Raw genomic sequence first — 18,996 nt, forward strand, 5'->3', positions numbered from 1 at the left:
TAGGCACGGAGTCCTTAGCTATGCATTTCTCAGTGTAAATAACTCTGAATGTGCTAAAAAGTTCACCAGTGTTTCAGTTCATTACATTAATGTTGTTTTGAGTGTGTTGCAGGCTATAAACTGTCGCATTTCTGAAATTCTGTAGTCTTGTCATCTTCAGGAACTCGGGCTATGTGAGAAATCGAAGACTTGCTTTATACCGACGAGTCCTCGATGGGAATGCAGTGGCTGTGGCCTGCAGTGGGTACCGTGTGGAGTTTACTTTTTCCTCCGTTCAGGCACTCCACCTCAACTTGAGTGCAGACTCTCTGGGTGGTGCTGTGCTACTCAATGGCAGCCCTTCCCTTCTCGACCTGCAGATAATTCAGGCCTGGTTATGAGCCCACCTGGGCCTACAGATGAGGCCATGAAGGGCGAGCTTGTGGGGTCCTGGCCCACAACCCTGGGTCACATTTGACCCCACAGCATCGCCGGCCTCATCGGGAAAGGCCTGTTATGTTCGGGTTCAATGCCCTTCGTCCTGGGACTCTGCCTCTGTCTCTGCTTTGCTCGGTGCTCTTTCTTCTCACCCTTCCCACCTCTGTGTGCAGACTTCTTAGGGGAGAAAGCATGCATCCTGTCATTGTCGCTCCTCTGATTGCTTCGTTTCCACCTGGCATCGTCACTGCGGCATGCTCCGCTGCCCACGCACCTCTTGCTCCCCAGGCTGTGTCCCCGCCTTCGTCACTGTCCCAGTATTTCTCCTGTTTTCCTGTCCCCCTCACCCCGTCCCACCACGCTGTCCCTGGGGGCTCCTCCCTGGTTCACACTCTCTCCATTGAGCCTCCTTTGCCCTGCCTCGCGGATCGCACAGCTGACGGGTTGGCTTCATTCCATTTTGAAGCAGAGAACCGGATTGCTCAGCCCTCGCCCCCTAGGTTTCCTGCTGGTATGTCCAGACTCCCTCATTCTCTTCCCACCAGGGGGCAGGCTCCGTGATGAATCCCAGTTGCATTGTTGTCCAGGGCCAGGCCCTCCTCAGGCTGAAGGTGGTGTTGGGAGCTGTGGGTATGAGTGGGGTGCCCCAAAGACACCCTAATGCATGGGCATGGGAGAAGACGAGGGGCTCCGAATGGCTGTAGGGATGGCAAGGTATTTCCTTCTAAGCCCAGCACACGTACCTTCTTCCAGCACTGCCTTTGTCCTTCTCCAAATTCCACACCCCCTTTCCCCTTTATCAGGGTTCCTTGGTTACACCTTGCACACTACTCTTTACCCAAATCTGCCTGGCATCATAGCTGTGTCTGCGTATAAGATTCTTGGAATCAACACTGCCTATTTCATTCTTATTTTAACCTCCACACCTTACAGAACATTGCACATAGTAGGACTTCCAAAAATGCCTGTAGAAATGAACCGGTTGGTAGAAGAAAGGTAGAATGGGGGTGGTAGTCTCTAGAATTCCATTGGACGTAACCCAGGTCCTGAAGTGATTACATGAGAGATTCAGGGATGGCAGGCCTCCCTCTCTCCCTGGGCCCTGGGGGCTGTTCTTTCTCCAGGGTGTGCACTGCTCTAGCAACTCCTAGAAAAGAATAAAAAAGGCCCTGGTAGGCAGTATCTGCCCATTTCTGTGGTGTAAATTCCCCCACCAGGAGGAGCCACCAGCACTCCAATGGAGCCCGGCTGCCTGGAATGCCCTGCTCTCCTCGCTTCCCCCAGCTGATTCTTGGTTGTTGCTGGGATTTCGTTTAGACGTTGCTTCTCCCAGGATGGCGTTCTTGACCAGCGCCCACCTGTCCCCTGCTGGCAGAAGCTCCGTTTCACGTGCCTCCTTGTTAACGTTGGTTATAAATAGCACTTCCCAGACCGCATCATAATTGTGTGGCCTTGGACGGCTCCCTTCTGCCCTGCACCCTGTGGGTGGGCACCAGCTGGGCTTCGATTCGTCCCTTGAACCCGGCGCTAAGTACAAGGTCAGAGACGTAGAAGATGTTCAGCATGTGTGTGTTGGATGCAGGCCTGTTTTTGACTTGAAAGGGCAGTGACCTCTGTGCTTAGCTCAGGAGGAGTGATGCATGGTGGTGCCTGTTCTATTCCTGCCCATTTTAGTTGCCACCCATACAGCTCTGCTCAGGTTTGAAAAGGGGGATGGTTCGGTTAGTGATGAGACATGCACATGCCCCAAACCCAGGAGCAGGAAGTCATGCTCAGTGTTTCCCTGGAATGTTGGAAATCAGGGCTTTTTCCTCAGGGATGTAGGAAGCCATGAGGGTCTATCTAGCTCTCTGTTCTTGTCTCTGTCTCTCCATCTTTTCCCTCTGACTTTCTCCCAGTCTTTCTCTCTTGTTTCCCAATACCATATGCTGTCCTTCTCCGCCTTTCTTTATTCATCAGCTGAGTTCTCCTTCCCCTCCTCCTCTTGTGCAGCTCCCTGTGTTCTTTCTTCCTTTGCACAACCCAGTATGGTCCACCAGCCCAGCTCTGTATGTCGCCAGCTTAGACACCTCCTGTCACTAATAGCATCTCTTTGTGTGTGTCTTATTTAAAACTATAGGCCGGTGCACGAAATTCATGTACTTGGGTTGGGGGTCCCTCAGCCCAGATTTCCAGAGGGCACAGGCCAGGCTGAGGGACCCCACTGGTGCATGATCAGGGCCGGGGAGGGACGCGGGAGATTGGCCAGCTGGGGAGGGATGCGGGAGATTGGCCAGCTGGGGAGGGACCGTGGGAGGGCTCCAGGATGTGTCCGGCCCATCTCACTCAGTCCTGATAGGCTGGATCCCAGCAGCAAGCTAACCTGGTTGGTGCATCTGCCCCCTGGTGGTCAGTGCATGTCACAGTGAGCGGTTGAGCACCCTTAGCATATCATTAGCATATTATGCTTTGGTTGGTTGAAGGGCCTACTGGACGACCAGACATTTAGCATATTAGGCTTTTATTATATAGGGCTAGAGGCCCGGTGCACAAAATTTGCACTCGGGAGAAGGGGGGCGTCCCTCAGACTGGCCTGTGCCCTCTCACAGTCTGGGACCCCTCGGGAGATAACGACCTGCTGGCTTAGGCCTGCTCCCGGGTGGCAGAGGGCAGGCCCAATCCCTAGGTGCAGCCCCTGGTCGGGCTCAGAGCAGGGCCGATTGGGGGGTTGGGGCACCGCCCCCTGTCACACTCAAGGCAGGGTCGATGGGGAGGTTGCGGTGCGACCCCCTGTCACACACAGAGCAGGGCCAATCCGGGCGTTGGGGCACTGCCCCCTGTCACACACAGAGCAGGGCCCATCAGCGGGGTTGGGGCTCCGTACCCTGTCACGCACAGAGCAGGGCCCATCAGGGGGTTGGGGAGCTCCCTCCTGTCACTCACAGAGCAGGGCGGATCAGTGGGTTGGGGCGCCGCCCTCTATCACCCACAGAGCAGGGCCAATCAGGGGATTGGGGCGCCGCCACTGTCACACTCAGGGCAGGGCTGATGGGGAGGTTATGGCTCTACCCCATCACACACAGAGCAGGGCCCGTGGGGGGGCGGGGGGGGGGGTGTTGGGGCACTGCCCTCTATCACCCACAGAGCAGGGCCCATGGCGGGGGGGGTTTGGGGTGTCGCACCCTGTCACACACAGAGCAGGGCCGATCAGGGTATTTGGGCACTGCCCCCTGTCATGCTGATCCCGGTGCCGGGAGGCCTCTCAGCTCCGCTGATCCCAGTGCTGGGAGGCATATTACCCTTTTACTATATGGGGTAGAGGCCTGGTGCATGGGTGGGTGCCAGCTCGTTTGCCCTGAAGGGTGTCCTGGATCAGGATGGGGGTCCCCACTGGGGTGCCTGACCAGCCTGGGTGAGGGGATGATGGCTGTTTGCAGCTGGTCACACACCCTTCAGGGTGGGGGTCCCCACTGGGGTGCCTGGCCAGTCTGGGTGAGGGGCTGAGGGCTGTTTTCAGGCTGGGAGTGACTGAAGTTCCCAACCGCTCCTTTTTTTCTTTTTTCTTTTTTATTCTGGGCCAGCTTTACCTTGAGGCTTGGCTCCAGCTCTTAGGCCTCCACGGCTGAAAGTAGGTTTCTGGCCTTTACAATGTTGCGAATCTGCTGGCTGAATACCGGCGGTATTTGTTACAATGTTTCTTAAACTGCCCGCTCAGAGGCCTGCAGCCGCAGGCGGGGAACGTTGGTTTCCTCCAATGATCCTCCGTCACTGAGGCAAGCAAGCCTCATGTTAGTTTCAAGCTCCCTGGCTGCCGGCCACCATCTTGGCTGACAGTTAATTTGCATATCTCGCTGATTAGCCAATAGAAAGGGTAGTGGTCGTACGCCAATTACCATGTTTCTCTTTTATTAGTGTAGATTCCCCTGAGAATACATATGATGGGCTCAGTACTGCTGGGTGAAGCTCCCAGGTGCCATTGTGGATCAGGGACCCCTGGCTGATAGAACCTGTGGAGGGGAGGACAGTGTCAGGGTGGGACACAGCTATGGACTTGGGGTTGGGGTGGGATAGCCACTTCGTCCTCTGGAAAATAATGGCAGGTCAGGATGGAAGAAGTCCAGGCGGTTGGCCATGCGTCCAGCCGGCTCTTTGTGGCGTATGTTGGTTCCACCCAATAGGAACCACAGTCTATTAAAAGTACTGAGGCTTCAGCTTCTGGGACCGCCTCTGGGAGTCCAGTCAACACATTAATTAATTATCCTCCATGTGAGCAGTTTTCCTCTAAGAAGCCTCCTGTCTGTTTATTTTTTTAGCCTCATCCCGAGCCTTCCAGTGTGTCCAACCCCCATGCCCGCATCAATTGGTCACTGTCTTGGCTTTCTCCCCAGCATCTGGTTAGTCTCTGCTAAGTGTGGTGGTGTGCTGGGCAGGCTGTGGTTCGGATGGACCACACTTAGCAGGGGTCCTCAGAGGGGGGGGTGGGTCTCGGCTGTGGTCTGTCTCTTTGATTGATACCTGAAGGTACTGACATGTTTGGGCATTTGCTCTCTGGACATAGTTAGTCAATATCTTAATAGGGGCTGTGAGCTGACAGTAAATCATAGCACATTTGGCTTGATGCAGGGAAAGTATAGCGAGTACCTAGGATTGTCCGCAGTGAGTCGGAAAAGGTTGCCCACACTGCAGTATTGTGACTGAGCCTCTATATTTTTTATTTTTGAGCCTCTTCTTAAATGGTGTATATCACGAGGTAGTGCAGGAACCCAGCAGTGACAAAGAGCAAGGCTTGAGAGCTGAGGCGGCAGGAATAAAAGCAGAGTGATGACAAAGAAGAGGCTCTCTCGGGTGTAAATGAATGGCGAATGCTGTGGGTGGGGTGGGGATGGGGTCGGGCAGCCTGGCTCTTGAGGACATGCCTTTGGAGGAGCATGTTGGGGAAAATGTTAGGACGTGATCGGTTCCGTGGTGCCAGGTGAGGTTTTGGTAATCTTCGCCCTTCAGGCGTTGTTTCCTTTTCTATTTGTTGCATCAGAGAGAGAATTAAATGCCAGTGAAGTGTGTGTTGGGTAAACAGCTCTCAGAGAACCTGTTCCTAAGAGCACTCCTGTCCCATTGTGGGAACTTGCGTGTCCGGGAGTGGATTTATGGGCCCTCAAGGGCTCCTGTGGCTTTTTGGGGATTTCTACAGTGTTGTCACCTGACCTTCAGCTAGTACGGAGGAGGTGAGGAGAACTGGGCCAGCAGAGGGTCTGGGGCCTTCTCGGACTGGGAAGGAACGAAGCCCGTACTCTGGTGGCAGCTGAGAGACTTACAAAGCGCCTTCCAGAAGAGGCCCTGGTGGGAAGCAGTGGTGACTGGCTCCCCGAGAGCCAGAGGCACTAATTGGGACGCCTCCCTGCAGGTCCAGAGTATTGCACCATCGAATAGGGGGCATACGTAAATGGTGCACCGTGGTGGTGGGTGAGCGGTTAGATCAGGGGTGGGCAAACTTTTTGACTCGAGGGCCACAATGGGTGCTTAAACTGGACCGGAGGGCCGGAACAAAAGCATGGATGGAGTGTTTGTGTGAACTAATATAAATTCAAAGTAAACATCATTACATAAAAGGGTACGGTCTTTTTTTTTAATAGTTTTATTCATTGCAAACGGGCCGTATCTGGCCCACGGCTGGGTTAGATGGACGGTTGGATGAATGAGAGGGAAGGTGGGACTTAGGGATGGAGGGAGGGAGAGAGGGAGGGAGGGAGGGAGGAAAGGAGGGAGGGAGGGGCATAATGTAAGACCAATGGCTAAGAGCAGTTTGTGCTGTGTATCAGTTGGGATTCACTTGGGTACTAGTAACAGAGAGACCAGCTAACAGTGGCTTCAATAGGCATATGTTTGTCTCATGTACGAGACCTTGGAGGTAGGTGGTGCAGCCATCGGTTCTGTGGCTCAGTAACGCTGCTCTGGATGGGCATCTCGGCCAGTCTTCTGGCCCCTCATATTTGCAAGACGGTTGCAGGAACTCCACGCATAAGCAAACATTAAAAGGCATCTTCTCCCCAGCGGCCAGTTTTTACACATTTCCCGCCTACCCCTGCTTATCTGGCTTGCATTCCTAGCAAGGAATACCTAGTAGAGACTCTATATTTTTGAATGAGTACACAGGTGCAGCAGTGTTACCAGATAAAATACAAGGTTCTGCTCATTACAATTTCAGATACGCATCTAACAATTTTCACTATAAGTGTATCTCAGGTATTGCATGGGGCATCCTTGTACTAACATAAAGCTATTAGTTTCATCTGAGATTCCAATCTGACTGCTGTAATGTATTTTATTTCCTAAATGTGGAAGCCCTCGGACATAGGAGTGACCCTACGGGCATTGACGTGAAGGGTTGGCCCTGTTTCCCAAAGCGAAGGCTGCCTGTATCCACGCTCTGGAAGCCTGCGTGGTGAGGTGGAAATTTGAGTGTTGATTGTGCAAAGAGTTGAAACGGCGTATCTAGAGGGAAACATGAACTTGGAATTAGGAGTTAGTGATGGAGAATTAACTCAAAATTAAATAAATTGTGGATGCTTTGTAGCTCCTTGGAGAGGTTTCCTAGGAGAGCCCGCTGTCAGCTGGGATTCACAGCCTGTGAGCACAGTCCTTGGCTCGGCGCCATCTGTCTGTGGTCACAGGGGAGATCTGAGCTGTGTGTCCAAGAGTAGCAACCTCAGCCCGGCGCAGGCGCAGGCGTGATGCCGCCCGAGTGGTCCATAGGCTCTGATTCACCATCCTTCCACCTGTCACTGGATTGGAACATTTGGGAGAGAGAATTTCTGACCCGGAACTTGTTTGAAATGCGCATTCCCGGGCTCTGCTCCAGGTTCACGCCGCAGGTGCCTCGGGGATGTGCAGCCCAGGGTGCTTACGCTTCAGCCAGCCCTCAAGGTGGCTCTGAGGCCCGCGTAAGTCTGGGAGCCACCGCTCTAGGCAGTGGAGGAGCCGGGGAGAATGTCTGCCGTGCAGGTCAGAAGAAGGGCTGCCTGCAGGGTGGGCAGCGTGAGCACAAGAGGCTGGCTACTGGCCCAGGTGTTACCCCAATACCCAGTTAGCATCCTGCCCCGAGGGACAGTCACTCAGAGAAGCAGGGTGGCAGGGACCTGCTGTGCCTCCATGGCGGGCCCAGTGGGCCTGGAGGAAGGGGACCTGTTGGTGGTGAGCTGTCGCGTGTTGATGTGAAGACCTGGGAAAAGTCCTGAGTTCTGTCCTGAGCTGGCCAGGAAGGGGCTGAGTGACCCCATCCAACTGCTTATTCTGTTCTCTGGGCCTCAGCTTCTGGCTGTGTGAGATGGGGGTCTGGGGGGAACAGCCCTCATTGTGTGACGTAAAAGATGAACAGGGTGGAAGTGCAGGGATCCCCCCAGGTGAGCGAGCTCAGGTCTGCCTGCTTCCCGACCACTTCTTGCTCCTGTTTTGTTACTTTCCTCGTTTCTCTCCACGGCTTGCATCAAGGCCTCCGGGCAGCTGCCTGCTGAGGAGTGAGAGAGGCTCCTGTGACTTGAATTTCGGAGGACAGCCTGGAGGGAGCCAGGGGGGCCTCGGAGGCCCTCAGAGCTGAGTTCACATTTCTCAAGTGGGGTGCAGACAAGGCGAAGCTGCATGAGCTAATGAGTCTGTGGGAGCCGCAGTCTCTCAGTCTGAGTAAAGGGCTGATGAGCCCAAACTCCGCTGGGGGCAGTGGTGATGAGATAACGGTGCTCAGAAAGAATTCCCGCCCGTTCTTCCCTCCTCCCGCTCCTCAGTCACATGGAATAGCCACCCCGCATCCTGCCAGAACCTGAGTTCAGGGGTTGCAAGTCGGGGTGCCGAGGAGGCCAGAGTGCGGTTTGGATGGGTTAGAGGTCCATGTGTGGTTGGTTGTTCTTGGAGAAGTAGCGGGGTGAGCGAAGCCACAGGACAGCAGTCCCATGTGAGGACGGGTTGGGTAGCCACAGGAGATGCTATCACAGTCCCTTTTACCTGGACGTTGCAGATTATCCTGCCATTTTGTTTTTACCTCTTTGATTGGTTTGTGACTCGGGTCAATGTATATGACCGTTCTTAGTTTAGTTTTTATAGGATCAAACCAGTCATTGCTGGTCTTTGTCTCCAGTGTACTGTGTGGTGTCTTTTGTCTCAATGTTGACTGTGGCCATTCAGTCCTAGGAAGTGGCTAACATTCTTTCCCACAGTTGACAGACGAGGGAAGGGAAGGGACGTGCCCAGTGGTGCCCATACAAACCAGTCAGGATTCGAACCAGTTTTGTCGGACTCCAGAGCTGGCCGTTCCATGTTTCCAGAGGAAGACGGGCTTTTCCATTTATTTGCAGTTATGTGATCATGTGACGGAGGAGGGAGACGGTTTCTGGCCTCGGGTGTCCGAGGTAGGACAGAGCCGACTTCCTCTGCGGTAGCCACCTCCGTGGGGCGGCAGGAGCTGGTCCCCCATTGCTTGGACCACCAGTGCTGACTGGTGGGGGCTCCTTGCTAAATGCTGATTGTCAAAGGAGAAGAGGAAGCAGATAGATGGACTGGCTGTTTATGACTCAAGAAAAAAAAAAAGCCTGTAACGCAACCACCAACTAGACAATGAAGGAATTGTGAGGGTAATTAGACTGTCAGCCTGGGTCCAGCAGGGTGTGCTGGCCGGTGCATTTAAACATAAGCCGCCGGTAACTGCAATGATGAGCGGCCCCAAAATGTTCATTCATTGCTTCTGGCAGCCAGAGATGAGCTCTGCATTGATATCCTAGAGGCAGCAGAGGTGGGAGGGGCTGAGTGAGGGGCTGTTTGGGATACACTAGAACGTGGGTCCAGAAGTGGAAATAGCCCTTCTCGTTTCGTTGTGTCTGATTTGGTGGATGCAGGGGGAGCTGGAACCTTTTTAAAAACCAACCCCATTCATTTCTTTAATGATCATCCGAACAGCTAAACCTTCTGGGGCTATTATGTATAATCGTTCTCTAAGCTGTATCCATTTCCCCTGGTCTGCAGCTATATCTCCCCCCTCCTCCTTTTTAAATAAAACTGATTGATTATAAGAAAATAGATATGAAATGAAGCTCTGAGCATCTTGGCCATTCTCATCCCTCAAGCAATGGGATTGCGCTCTCACGATGGAGGGGTCCCTCATGGGGAGCCTTTGTGGACTAGCACAAAACCGATCAGCCACCAGGGCAGGCGGTTTAGGGGGCTGTGAGTGAGCAGCTGTCATTGTCGCCGTGGACCCATATCTGACACACCTGTGAGTACAGCTCCACGCCAGGCGGATTTCTGCAGGCCGTGGGCTCTAGGCAGCAGGACCACAATTTAAACCTGACTCCCCGTGCAGCTGCTGAGTGCGGGGGCCAAGGCCACTGGCTCTCATTCCCCCTGTGCTGCCTCTACTTTCTCTTTTGAAAGACTGCTATGTTAGTAACTTTTCACGTTGGCCAAGTAGAATGCATGGTACCAACATGTACCTGTCCTCATTGACTCCCTCCCCCCGTCCCGCTTCCCTCCCTCTCTCTATCCCTTCACCCTCCTCACCCTTCATCCCTCTCTCCATCCCTCCATCCCTTTCTCAATTGCTGTGACTCTAACCTCTTGCATTCCTCCATTGTTCTGCCTGTTCTTTTCTATGTCTTGACCCCACTTGGAGCCAAGACGAGACTTCCTGATGGTTTTCCACGGATGATGGAGTAGCGTGTGTGGCTCCCTCGCCGCCCAGTTCCTGGGCTGTCCTTCTGTCCCACCTCGCAGCCAGTCCCTGGCCTCAGCCAACATTCTCCTCTTGAGCGTTTATCCTCCTGAAGGCCTCTGTCCCATGACCCGTGGCCCTGCCTGCCTCAAGGCTGCCTGTGCTCAGGGAAGGCCTGTCCTCCGAGGAGCCTGTCATCTTCCTGGCCCAAGGCCATTCGGGTCAGTGTTGGGCCTGGCATCCAGGTTTCCTGGCTTCCCTACCAGGTGTCTCCACCGTCTTGTTCTCCGCCTCACGGGGTTGTTGAATAGGGTCATGGCCCAGCGTAAAGCTCTCTATTGTCAAACCCCTGGGGTCGAGTCTTGGCATTAGCTTCCACCAGTTGTGTAATTTGGGACAAATTAACTCCACTTTCCTGGCCCTCAATGTCCTCATCCATCAAATGGTGCACCTCGAAATGGACAGCAACCATGAGCTCTCATGTTTTTTTTTGTTGTTGTTTTCGGAAAGCTGGAAGAAGCAACTTCTATTTAAAACGGACATTTCTACGTTCTCATCCCTGCTCCCTGCTCTTTTCTCTCTGTCCAGTCTCGGGTGTTTCTGCTCATGTCACTGGCTGCGTAGCCAGTACTTGCTTTTCCTGAACAGCTGTGTGTGAATTCCTTTGCTGTGGGCAACTCACCTCACTTTTCTTTTTTTAAAAAAAATATATTTTTATTGATTTCAGAGAGGAAGAGAGATAGAAACATCAGTGATGAGAGAGAATCACTGATCGGCTGCCTCCTGCACGCCCCACACTGGGAATTGAGTCCGTACCCTGGGCATGTGGCCTGACCTCCTGGTTCATAGGTCAATGCTCAACCACTGAGCCATGCCAGCTGGGCCCACCTCACTTTTTTACAGGAAAATGATCAACCCCTATTTCTGGTTTCCAGAGCATACTTTCATTCCATTCAGTATTTTTGGACACATTTCAATGAGAGTAGGAAGAGTTCTGGATTGGGGCTGGGTGTAGCAGAGGATTGTAGTCCATAGGTTAGAGCCCTTGAAAGAGGATGAATCCAGTCTGTTCTCAGAGTCCTGGGTTCTGCCCTGCCACCTCTCTTCTTAAAGCCCTGTCTGGAACTGGTCCATCCCTCCATCCCTCATCCTTCCATCTCCCCATCCCTCCATCCCTCCACCTCCATCCCCCCATCCTTCCAGCCCCCAATCTCCCCATCCCTCCATCTCTTGGCTCCCACAGTTTACAAAACACAAGAGCCGCAGGGTCACGCCTTGTCCTGGCACAGCCCCTGCTTTAGCACAGACTCCTCTCCCTCTTCTGCCTCGGTTCCCCTTGGTCACCGGGTGAAACTGCTGCACCTGTGAGGAATCCAGTTGGAGCCCAGCGGTTCTCACCCCTTTGCCTCTCTGACAATCCCTGCCACGGCACCTCATACGCAGGGGGGCCGAATACATGAAGAATGAGTGATTTTCTAACACGAGGGTTTGGCACAGTTTGTTGTCGAAAGTCTTTTCCAGTTCTGTGATTTGTTGCTTTGGAAATGTTTGAAAATTTTAACTGGCCTCCTGAGAAAAATGTTACACAACATTTATATTCCGCACTGATAGCCCTTTGCTGAGACAGCGACCTCCTGTCCAAACGCACTCCGCTTTTCAAGGACATTGCTGTCCCCTCTGGAGTACAGGATCCCGGGGCCTGGTACTGGGGCCCCTCCTTTGGTTCATTCGACTCCAATGAAAGCCGTGCTATTAATTCCCCAGAAACCTCTCGCATCGTCGTATTCCTCGGCTCAGGATGTTGAGTGGGTTTCTGGTGCACGTTGTATCCAGGCTGAACGCCTCGGTGTGAAGGGCCACTGTGTTCCTCCAGGACCCCCTGCGCCTGCCGGGCTCAGCCCCGCTTCCTCCCCAGCCAGCCAGCTCCTCACTATCCCTTTCCCATCACATGTGGCACAGCTTCCAGCCTTTCCTCGACGCCATCGCTCTTCCTAACCTGCTCAGCACCCTGGCTGATCCCCGTCCACGGTCATGTCCGAGCCCCGCAGACCTCGCTGTTTTCCAGGGCCAAGGCCAAGGTTTTCGCTTTCGTCTCTCCTTTGGTTCACCACATCTCTTCTGAGAAGCCTTTATTCTGTAACATCCTAGCCCTACCCTGGTGATGGGTATTCTGCAAAGGCTTACACATGTTGATATACTCTGTATTAATGACATTATTCTGCAATCTTGAATTTTCTCTATCTCCTTGAATTTCTGGCAAATGCCATGCTGTCATGAGCTGTGATCGTCTGCTTCTTTAGAACCTGCTTGTGGTAGTTTTGCTCATGGAGGAGCCACTCACAGACATTTGTTGAATGACAATGGTATTTTCCCAATAGGAGTCCACATAGCAGGGTCAGTGGAGTTCAATAATGACGGCGAACTTTTCCTTTATTTTTTTTTTCTTTCCAGCTAGCAAGGATCTGTGAGAGAGGAAAGTACATCACAGATTAATTCTACGGGAAAAGTGTAATGGGTCCCAGGACTTTCCATCTTTCTGTACCTGGGCAAAGGCCGTTACTCTCGATGGCCATTTCTTAGCACTACATTGTGTCACTGGGTGATGCTGCTTGACACACTGCCTGCCTGGGAGGAAGGTGCTCAATAGAGAAAAAAGTTCTGCTTTGGGTCTGATACAGCCATCAGTCTTTCTGGAGCAGAATCATGGAGCTTAAAACTGGGAAGGTCTTTCGAGGTTACCTTGACCACTTCATTCATCCATCCGTTCATGCATTCAGCAAATACTTATCAGGAAACTGCTGTGCGCGAGGTTTTTCACAAGGCATCAACATGAGGGTCCTAGGAAGCATGGAATCCAATTTGGAGAGCGGGCATCCATCAAACGGGAGCTCATTGGGGGGGGTGGGGGTGGTTGTTGTGACCCCACAGTGGAGTGGCCTGTGTGGAAGTCTTATTAAAATTGGTGCATTGCGATGAGAGCAGGTAGCTCGGCACAGCCAGGTGCCTGGACAACCTTGAATAGACAAGAATGAGTTATGCTGATAGGAAGTTACTGGCGCAACAAAAAGCAGTTTGAATCCTAGAGCGGTCTTGGCATTCTCAATGCCAGTGACTCCATGGGATAAAGTTAGATGGGCCCTGGGTCCCAGTCCCTGTGTCACTCTTTTAAGATCTCCTTCCTCTAGCAAACCACTGAGACTTCCTGTGTTCCCCATGCTCATCGGTGGTATGAAGATGGCAATGACTGTTACATGTGTCCCCCTCAAAATGCGTAGGTTGAAATCCTAGCACTCAGCATCTCAGAAGGCGTCTGTATGTGGAGATAGAGCCTTGAAAGAGACAGTTGAGTAAAATTAGATCATGTGAGTGGGTCCTAATCCAGTGTGACTGGTGTCCCTATAAGAAGAGGACATTAGGACACGCGTGCACACACACACACACACACGATGGCCATCTTTACACCAAGGACAAAGGGTTCAGAAGAAACAAACCCACCCAGCCGGTGTGGCCCAGTGGTTGAGCACCTACCTATGAACCAGGAGGTCACAGTTTGATTCCGTTCAGGGCACATGCCTGGGTTGTGGGCTCAATCCCCAGTGTGGGATGTGCAGGAGGCAGCTGATCAATGATTCTCTCATCATTGATGTTTCTCTCTCTCTCTCTCCCTCTCCCTTCTTCTCTGAAATCAATAAAAATCTATATATATAAAAGCCCAGTGACCGGAACAGTGGGATGACCAGTTCGACCCATGGCTATGACACGCACTGTGGCAGCCAACCAGCCTGATCCGGGCCGGATTGGGGTTAGGGCCAGCCAACTGCCCGAGGCCCCTCCCCCTGCCCACCCAGCCCCATAGGCCCCTATTGGGGCGGGCAGGCCAGACCCCACCCATGCATGAATTCGTGCACCGGCCTCTAGTATATTTAAAAAAAGAAGAGACAATCCCTACTAATACCTTGGTCTTGAACTTTCAGCCTGTAGCACCATGAGAACATACATTTCCATTGCTCAAGCCATGCAAACTGTGGAACTTTATGGCAGCCCTAGCAGCCTCATACCATGACTTTCACCTGAAGAAAGCAGTTCACCGGAAGGCAGGTGATGTCATGTTGAGGTGACAGTGTGTGGCACATGGTGGGGAGTCCTGGCGAGGCCAGGTAAGGCAGGTTCAGGCTGGAGCCTCTGTCCGGTCTCTGCACACACATTAACCAGCACCACCACCATCCGTGGCGCTACTTCTGGTAGACAGACTCACTGCCAGGAGATGGACTCACTGCCGGGCGCACAGTAATAACAATTAGATTCCCTTGCCAATGGCAGGTCCACTGGGGTCAGCATCTTCTCTTCGACCTGTGCAAGATGTTCACGAGACGGCGCCAGGCTCAGCTGAAAGCATTTTTCCTCCTGCAGACCATGTGCTTGGTTCATCCTAGCAAATGACCACAGTTTGTGCTGAGGGTCCTAGTAGGGCCCCATGTGGGGCTCCGTCCTTCTGAGCACCTCAGGTTTCATGAGCCTGGTCCAGCGTCTGTGCCCCTCTCAGACCCGCTCAGTCCCTCTAGAGCAGCGGTTCTCAACCTGTGGGTCGCAACCCCTTTGGCGGTCGAACGACCCTTTCACAGGGGTCACCTAAGACCATCCTGCATATCAGATATTTACATTACGATTCATAACAGTAGCAACATTACAGTGATGAAGTAGCAACGAAAATAATTTTATGGTTGGGTCACAACATGAGGAACTGTATTTAAAGGGCCAGAAGGTTGAGAACCACTGCTCTAGGACCTGCTCTGCCCTGCTAAGACCTGCTTCAGCCTCTCTGAGGCCCACTCAGGCCCGCTGGCAGGTGTGCACACCTGTGCATTTGATTGGTCTCTGCTTGGTGGTTCTGCAGACCGTCCCGAGCCAAGTACATGCTGGTTTCCTGATTTCCATCTGTCTTTCTCCGATGCCCTCTGTGCTGTGGGGGCGCTGGTCCCCAGGTCTGCAGGTACTACTCAAGTCACGGTAGTGACATCAGCCCCTTGGGTGTGTGGGTGGCCAGTGGGCAGCAGCCCCATCTGGAAACTAAAAAGAGAAACAGAATCCTCTTCTTTCACTTCCCCAGACTCTTCTGTGTGTTTGCAGGTAGACAAGGCCAAGTGGGGAATTTATGAATCGACACTTTTATTCCCAAAACAGCTTGATTTTTTTAAGAGACGTTCTTTTGATTCCAAAGAACTGGGGGCAGGGAGTGAGTTTGGCTGGGAAGCCAGAGCAGTTGGAGAAAGGAAGGGGGGTGATGCACGGGTGCCTGGCCTCCCGTGCGCCTGGAAAACCTCCGCTGTGCACTGTGAACGTGGCCCTGGACCCCAGTAGGAGGAACCCTGGAACCGTTTCCAGCGGGAACACTGGGAGATGTGCTTTCTGAGTGACAGTGAAACAAGTCTCCGGCAGCCCCACTCGGCTGCCTGAATTCCGGATAAGGTGATGGGTGCTCTTCCTCCTCACCTGGGCACGCCTGTATTTCCCTGGTGGTCATGCAGCAAAGCGGTTGGGCGCTTGTGCAGAGGGCAGGGGTGCTCCCAGGAGGACCCTCTTTAGCACTTGGCAGAAGGATGGCCCGGAGCAGGCACAGCAGCCGGTGTCAGGACATTGAGGAAGGGAAGTGGCACATGGGGTGGCCTCTCCCCCTTTTCCCTCCCGTTGCTTTTTTTTGTTAACCCTCGCCCAAGGGTATCTTTCCATTGATTTTTAGAGAGTGGAAGGGATGGAAGAGACAGACAGAGGAGGGAAACCTCGATGTGAGAGAGACACATCGATCAGTTGCCTCCCGCATGCGCCCAGACTGGGGCCAGGGATCATTCTTGCAACCGAGGTACGTGCCCTTGACCGGAATCGAACCCGCAGCCCTTCAGTTCACAGGCCGATGCTCTATCTACTGAGCCAAGCTAGCCAGGGCCCCATTTCTCTGTTTGGCATGACATCATTCAGCTGTACGGGCTGGTGAGCCTGTTCGGGATTCTGGGAGATGACAGCGTTCTTATGGGTGGTGGAGGTCCTGCTTGCTCTCTCAGGCCTCTGTGAGTCTGCAGGAGTCCCGGCAGGCGGGCTGGTGTGGGGGCCGGAGGCATCTGAGGTGGTAGCTGCCTTGGGCCAGGGAAGGCAGTCCAGTCCCAGGAGCATGGCCAGGAAGAGGACAAGGTGGTAGGTTAGTTGTGCAAAAACCTGGGACCTGGCTATCTCGACTTGTTTGGCTGAATCATTTCCTCCCTTTAAAGCTACGCAGTCTTTACTAGGCTCTCCCTTGCCTCCTCCAGGCGGGGGTCTGAAGTCACATCAAGTTATTTGTTTAGTAATGTATCCGCCATGGCGAGGCCGGGACTGGCTTTCCCAGGTCACACACTGAGCTGTTGGCAGGGCTGGGACTTGAACCTGAGGCTCCTTTCTCCTTATCTGGACCGACTTCTGCTTTCTAGTTGGCTCGCCTCTTTGCACTGCGCAGGGTGCCCCTGAGAGGGAGCCGTCCCTTCCTTCCCAGGCTGCGATGAGAGGGCCCCTCTGAGCCATCCACCAGGAGGGATCGCGCTGGGGTGCGGCTGATCCTGTGATCCACATTTGCTGTGATGGGAAGCAGCCCTCAGAAGAGAAAGGCGTGCATTTGTATGCAGCCCGTCCAACGGCGCGGAGATAAACGCAGCACCGTTCCAGCTGCACCCCGCCAGCACAGCGCCGGGAAGGCGGACCCACGGCGAATGCTGATTTCCTCACTGTCTTCTTTAGAAAGCCCCTCCCCTCCGCCCACTGGGCTTTGTTAGAATCAGGGGCAGCCTAGTGCTGCAGTGAGATGCTTAGGTTCTGGAGGCAGCCCTGTGTTCAAATCCATTTATTGATGGGTGCATTTTCCATTTGTGATCCTTGGAGCTCTTGGAGGAAGTCACTTTTATGAGCTTCATTCCTTTCATCTATGAACTGGGCGTCTTGATGCCCTCTGCATAGACTTCTAGAGTTAATACGGCAATGTAAAGCACTTTGCTCAGTGGCTGGCGCGTGTGAGGATTCAGGGGCAGGTGGCACTGGCTTTGTCAGCGGCAGCATCCTCGCTGTGGGTGTCTCGCTGACTTGGATGGATGTGGGATAAAATGCCCGGTCCAGAACCTGGCCTATAATCATCTTTATTTATTTTTTGTTAATCCTCACCCAAGGATATTTCTCCATTGATTTTTAGAGAGAGTGGAAGGGAGGAGGAGAGACAGAGAGAAAGAAACATTGATGTGAGAGAGACACATCGGGGGTAGGGATTGAGCCTGCAATGAGGTACACACCCTTGACCAGAATTGAACCCGGGACCCTTCAGCCCGCAGGCCTATGCTCTATCCACTGGGCAAAAACCAGCTAGGGCATTTTCATTTACCTATGTATATAAAAGCCTAAGCAACCATCAGACTGTCCGACTGGTAGCTATGACGTGCAATGACCACCAGGGGTCAGACACTCAACGTAGGAGCTGCCGAGCTGTGGTGACTTGGCAGCTTCAGCTCTCGGGTGACACACCGGAAACCAGAGAGGAGGGAGTCTGATTCCGGGGGGGGGGGGGCGGGGGGGGGTGTCACCCGAGAACCGCCCTCCCACAATCCGTGACTCCTTGGGGGATGTTGGAGAGCCGGTTTCGGCCTGATCCCTGCAGGGCAGGCTGAGGGACCCCACTGGTGTATGAATCTGGGCACCGGACCTCTAGTATTTAATAAAAAAAGCTGTTTCTGTGGATGGGGTGACTCAAAGATCAGAGCAATCCAGCAGATACACCAGAACTGGGAGAGACGGGGTCTTAGATTCTTTTTCCTGCCCTGTCTCAAAGTCACCGTCTTGCCTTGGCCGAGTCGCTGTGGTTGACATGACATCACTCTTCTCATCTGTGCAGTGGGGCTGACTGAACATTGTGTGATGCTGAAGAGAAACTACAGAAAGCCTCTGTTCAGTTAAAGGCGGTTGGCTCTGTGTTGCGGGAGTAAGCTGCCTGTTGTACATCTTACCCTTTAACTCCGTGATTCTAGTTTTAGGAATGTGCTGTCCCCGAATACAGACTCCCAAAGAAAAGGGGAGAGTGAGACCTGTGGGAGTGGTTCATTAGCAGTGCCGTTTAAAATAGCCCTAAATTTAATGGAAAAATATCCTTGGGTGAGGATTAACCAAAAAAAATAAAAATATAGCCCCAAATTGACAACTCCACATGCATCCCAGGTCTTCAGGCAGTTTGGTGTTTCAGTACCACAGCGCCCCCTGTGGCCGTGGGGAGTGTCAGGTGCATGATGCCAACCTGTGGGAGGTCCCATTTGGGAGGGAGCGGAGTGATGATGGGAAGGCAGCAATCTGCTGTTTTCCTTGAGGCCCAGAGAGGCCTAGTGGTTTCTGAAACCAGTTCTTCAGGCCACTGAGCACCCCTTCCTGCAGGTCCCCTGCTTTGGCACAGCCAAGGCACTGCCCTGGAACCTCTGCAGTGCCTGGCTAGTGGCCTCAGGGGCCTGGTGGCTGTGCCAGAGCGAACCGGACTTGCTCAGATCCAGGACTGCTTAAATGCCACTAAGCGGTTCCTTTGGCAGCAAGTGACAGTGGGCAAAGGGCAGAGCTGGCGGGAGAGGAGGCATGGGGTGGGGGGGCGGGGGGCACGGGATGTGATGTGTGTGGCGGGTAGGAAGGGCAGGGACCTGGAGGCTGGGGCAATTCGATATTTAAAGGCCTTTCTGTGTGGACAGAGACTGGGCAGCCGTCTGGGCACATAGGTGGTAGCTTATCTCCTCTGCCGGGTTTCCCTGATGGGCCCCTGTGCCTTAAGGCAGCTGTGATCAGGGAATGGGGTTGGGTCCCTCCAGACTCGGAGTCCCCCTAGGACCTAGAGTTCTGTCTGGAAGGGTTCTTCCTTTGAGGACCGT

The 18,996-nt window shown here is 53.3% G+C and overlaps 1 protein-coding gene and 1 non-coding gene across 8 annotated transcripts in view; both read left to right on the top strand.

The window, feature by feature from the left end:
• Positions 1 to 18,996, top strand: part of LARGE1 (LARGE xylosyl- and glucuronyltransferase 1) — a 440,149-nt gene that overhangs the window by 144,054 nt on the left and 277,099 nt on the right. The window lies entirely within an intron of this gene.
• LOC132229057 (small nucleolar RNA SNORA76) lies at positions 18,542 to 18,678 on the top strand. The gene has a single exon (XR_009451624.1). It is a non-coding gene; the product is annotated as a small nucleolar RNA SNORA76 (small nucleolar RNA).

Source organism: Myotis daubentonii, chromosome 2, assembly GCF_963259705.1.
Source record: "Myotis daubentonii chromosome 2, mMyoDau2.1, whole genome shotgun sequence".
In the NCBI taxonomy this organism is placed as follows: Eukaryota; Metazoa; Chordata; class Mammalia; order Chiroptera; family Vespertilionidae; genus Myotis; species Myotis daubentonii.